This window comes from Biomphalaria glabrata, chromosome 3, assembly GCF_947242115.1.
Source record: "Biomphalaria glabrata chromosome 3, xgBioGlab47.1, whole genome shotgun sequence".
Taxonomy (NCBI): Eukaryota; Metazoa; Mollusca; class Gastropoda; family Planorbidae; genus Biomphalaria; species Biomphalaria glabrata.
The window spans coordinates 54813967-54819397 of NC_074713.1; the positions used below are offsets into that span (position 1 = coordinate 54813967).

Genomic DNA, 5431 nt, shown 5'->3' on the forward strand with positions numbered 1-5431 from the left:
AATATCATCTTCTTATCTTATAAAATATAGACATTACACGCCAAACGTAGTTCTACCAGCTGTACACTGGCTCCCAGCACGTTCCATTTAAGAGTTGGTCAGTCGATCAATATTAACTCGTGTGCACAGATCATTCCTGTTACCATTGATAGAGTTCATGCTTCGATAGTTGGACAGTCACCCTTTTTATATGAGAATACAACAACGGCATATCGTTGGTGAAGTGGAACAATGCATTTTTCCTAGCATAACGTGAACCATTAGACTTTGTAATAACATAATGTTATTTTTATTTCTGCTTTTCTTTGGGAATTTTTTTTTTTTGATCATCTTTTCATATCACGCGGAACACAATATCACGCGGAACAATTGTGTTCCGCGCAACAGTTTTGGAAGCGATATTTTTAGATTCATCAAGGGGCGTTAACACCTTCATAACTTTTCTCCCAAATATCTGAATGATCTCCTTTACTAAAATTCAATATGGCGGAAACGAACGCGTTTATTTCTCACTCTTCAGCTAGATTTTCTAAAAAATGATTAAAATGGATTAAATTAAGAGTACGTAGACATCTAGTTCCACCACTGAATTGCTTTTTAGTGCATTTGTTTAACTAACTTGCATGAATAAAGATTGTATTATTGTAAGCAATCTAGTAGTAAAACGTCTAATTAAATACTCAAATAGTAAATAGTCAAATAAGTAAGACTGAGCTACAGTGCCTACAGGGCTACACTTACTTTGAGTCACTTTGACTTACTATTTTACTAGCGTCTAAGACTCAGTAAGTTAAGTAAGATGTCTACTAGTCTATAAAATAAATAAGTCTAAGACAATCAAGACTACTCTATCTAATGTTAGTACACTGTGACCACTAACTGACTAACTGTATTCTATTTAGAATTTAGTGTATTGATTTGATCATTGACTATTCTGTATTGACACATTGACAGTGTATTGGAGTAGTCAGTAGTGTTACACTAGTTACAGAGACTCAGACTCAGTCTCTCAGTAGTGTGTGACTGTGTAGTACTGTAGTCCAACTATTGACAACTAGAGTAGTTTATTTAATCTGGACATTACATGAATTCGGACACTTGCTTTTTTTGTAGTCATTAAGATTAAAGGGAAACTCTGATGGTTTTGACAATTTTTTATATAATATGTGTTTTGATTTACAGATAATGAATTTATGATTCTTTTTTTTTTCTCTTAGTAATGTTTTTCCGACGTAATTTTCCTGCGCATCCAAAACAGTCAGACTTTCACCGAGTTTCTATGTGACGTCACAAATGTGTTTTAATCTATTGACTTATTGTATAACAGGAGACCATACAGCAAAGTTTACATTCTCGTATAAGAAATATATCTTGGTCTATGCAGTTAGATCTAGGATCTTGTAAGCAAAGAAAAAATGTGTATTAAAAGTAGATTTACATGCTTGACTAACCATGGCAGTGTGTATTTTCTCACCAGACCACTCAACACACAACAAACACTATGGCTTGGTTGTCTTGTCATGACCTACTACACGTAGTCTCGACTAGCCTTACACTGGCCGGCTTGTTCGAATCAGTCAGACACACGATCTATTGAAAATCTATGAAAATGTTACTCTCGAGTTGATTATCCTAATACTTTTAGATCTATCTATACATGTATAAATAATGTATATATATATATATATATATATATATAACTGTATCATAGCTCTGGACTAGGGCCTAGGCCGTCACTAAGCCTAACAGCCTAACAGCTACTGTAAGAATGAAGCGATATGATTGGTCAAATCAAGTTTCTCTTTCAGTATTGTTGAAGGAAGTGACGTATGAATTAGCTTAAAACAAAATCTCATAGAACCCCGTTTTATTTTAGATGTCAAGAATTTACTAATTTATTTAATGTAAATGTTTCTAAGCATTTAAATAAAAAATGGTAAAATGTTTACTATTACAACTTTTTACGCAGAATTTAAATATGTCAATAACTCAAATTTGAAAAACCATCGGAGTTTCCCTTTAAATCTTTATTTTGATATTTAATATCTTATGAAACTAGCGCGCTGTATAATGTGCTTGTCCATTTTCCAATGATTCTAACCCAATTTCCTTCCATTTAGCTATCTTTTTATGTAAGAAAAAAGAATTTCAAATTTGTAAGATTGTTGTTTTTTCCTGTTACCCAGATGACTTTACCTTTTCCTGAGGTTAAGTAAGGCTATATTTTTGGTTGGCTAAGTCTATATACTAATGAGCCCGGCAATATTCATTCTGTTTTTGGAGCTGATTTATTTGATTCATAAGCTAAGTTGTTTGATTCCATAAAAAAAAAAAATTAATAGGGTGTTAAAATAAATTACGATTTTCTTACCAAAATTTATTTCAGACAGCCAGTTTTGGACATCAATGTTTATGATCTTATATTATATTTTGTTTGTTTGTTTGTTGTTTTTTTATATAGAGAATAAATGGGCAAATGTTTGGAGTGAGCTTGATACATTGAATGAAGTTAAATGCCTAAAAATCTAGACCTACTAGATAGATCTAGATTTATAGAGAGAGAATACAGAGGATTCAGCTATTTAGGCATTACTTCAGGAACAAAAGTCAGATTATTTGCAGACGATTGCATAATATATAGAACAATAAAAACAACACAAGACACAGATATTTTACAAAGAGAATTAGATGAATTACAGAAATGGGAATCAAATTGGAGCATGTCTTTCCACCCAGAAAAATGTCAGTTGTTAAGAGTAACAAAAAAACTAAAACAAATTAATTCCACTTATCTTATTCATGGCAAACCAGTAACACAGACTAAAAACGCAAAATACCTAGGTGTTATAATAAATGAAAAACTGTCATGGAATCCACATATTGATGAAACTACAAAAAAATCAAACAAAGCATTAGGATTTATTAAAAGAAATTTCTATAAATCAAATAAGAACATAAAACTAAAATGTTATTTAACCTTGGTTAGGCCAATAATAGAATATGCATCCTCTGTTTGGGACCCCTCAACTCAAGAAAACATTAAGAAACTAGAACAGACACAAAATAGAGCAGTGCGATTCATAACAAACGAATATTCACATTTGACTAGAGTAACACCTTTAGTAAAATCACTAAATTTAGAAAGCCTTCAGGACAGAAGGCTCAAAAGTAAAGTAGCAATAATACATAAAACACTGAACCATAATCTTCAAATACAAAAACAAAATTTAATAAAATACTCTGAAAGACACAAAGATAAAGGCACATTCCTCGTCCCATATGCTAGGACAAATTTGTACAAATACTCGTTCTTCCCTAGTGCTATTAGAGCATGGAATGGGTTGTCTGAGCTAGCCAGGAAAACCAGTGACTTGGCAGAATTTAAGTCATTGGTTAATATGCATGACTAAATGCATGACGCGTAGGACGTAATCATCTTCTTTTTTGAAGTAACGTCTGTATTATATAAGATAAGATAAGAAGATAAGAATGGCTATCCTAACCTGTACTATACTACAAAATATCATTAGAAATTTATTAAATGAATAAACAAAAAACACAAACATTCAACACACATCTAATCATGCAAACATAAAATAAGTCTAAAAGTCTGTGTAGAAGTCACTATCCCAGTGACCTAATTTTGGTAGAAATAAGTGTGTTCATATTTTTATTTTTTGTGTTCGTATTTATGCACAATTTGAAAACATCTTAATGATTTCATGTGAGGGGCTATGCCTGGGGATATTAAAATTTAGTTAATGTTAATATAGAATTAAAATATGAGTTCATTAATGCCTAAATATAGAGACTGTCTGAAAATAAATTATGGTGTCCGGAATTAAATAATATAGGTCAAATTCGTCTGAATTAAATAAAACACATGGCCTCTTTGACCATAAATATAATAACAAATATAGGCTAGGGGTACAAATATAAGTAGTCATCCTTATTCTCCTTAAACTAAAGAAGATTTTGATACTTCATTTTCTTTTCTATGTCAAACCATTATCAAATAATGTGCTGTCAAAGTCAAACTTTGAAATTTTGGCATACAGGTGTAGGTGTCCGAATAGCATAAACTATTCTAGATCTAGTCCAACAGACCAGTCCAATTGGATAGAAATAGATATAGATCTAGATCTAGAATCTAGAAGACTAAGAATTGAGTAAGAAGTCTCTAGACTCTAGATGATTGCTAGATTTAGCTCTCTATAATTATTTATTATTAAGGAAGCGTGGTCGAGAGGCCAAGTGCGCTTGAACTTGGCTTGGCTACCTAGAAGGGGCTTGAGGTTCGACACCCGACTCGGGTGTTGTGTTTACTGAGCGCCTAAAGGCAGCACGGAAAACCAACTCCTAGATACCCCCTCCCCCCACTGGTCCACAAATGAGATTGGACCAAAAGCGCTCTGAGCATGCTATAAGCATGAAAGTAGCGCTATATAAAAGCTATAATAATAATATAATAATAATCTACTTCACAATATAATTTTTAGATTTAATAGCTATTATAATCTAGAGATCTAGTTGTTTTTTTTTTAAAGTTAAAGATATGGAAGACTGACTGACTGGTGCCACTAGTGGTGTTTTGTGCGCAACAGTGATTGATTATGATTATCTTGAGTTCAAACCCTGCCTGCTTCCATCTACGGGCTATTTATGATAGGATGGCTATGGGCTGGATACAAAAATTCTACTGGTCTAAATCTTGATCTATCTTGGTTAGGCCAATAATAGATGCATCCTCTCTTTGGGACCCCTCAACTCAAGAAAACATTATCATTAAGAAACTGGAACAGGCACAAAATAGAGCAGTGAGATTCATAACAAACGAATATTCACATTTGGATAGAGTAACACCTTTAGTAAAATCACTAAATTTAGAAAGCCTTCAGGAGAGAAGACTCATTACTCCATACCAACATGGCTTTAGGAAATTAAATATAGATCATGTGAAATGCACCTAATAGGACTAATTACACACTAATTGATGATTTTTCAAAAGGTTCAAATAATAGTGAGCTAATTGATGCTATCTTACTAGATTTTTTCCCAAGGCTTTTGACAAAGTTCACCACCATAGTTTGCTTAAAAAAATTGAAATATTTTGGCATCGAGGGTCCATTGCATCAATGGATTAAGGCTTTTCTGATAGGGAGAGAACAAACTGTAATAATAAATGGCTCTAAATCAACACCATAGCAGTAAACTCTGGCTACCTCAAGATGGCATACCTCAAGGAAGTCTTAGGTCCACTACTATTTTTAATTTACATAAATGATTTACCAAATCGCATTAAATTAGTTCAGGAACTAAAGTTAGATTATAGGCAGCTGATTGCATAATATATAGAACAATAACAACAACACAAGACAGATATATAGAACAACACAAGACGCAGATATTTTACAAAGAGAATTAGATGAAA

General features: G+C 32.7%; 1 protein-coding gene across 2 annotated transcripts in view; it reads left to right on the forward strand.

The window, feature by feature from the left end:
- The first annotated feature begins 426 nt into the window (after window positions 1-426).
- The window catches only part of LOC106054479 (uncharacterized), a 74820-nt gene continuing 69815 nt past the window's right edge, over window positions 427-5431 (forward strand). For both annotated transcript variants that reach the window (XM_013210357.2, XM_013210354.2), the window contains exon 1: window positions 427-561. The gene's annotated coding sequence lies outside the window, so the exon portion shown is untranslated. The remainder of the gene's footprint in view (window positions 562-5431) is intronic.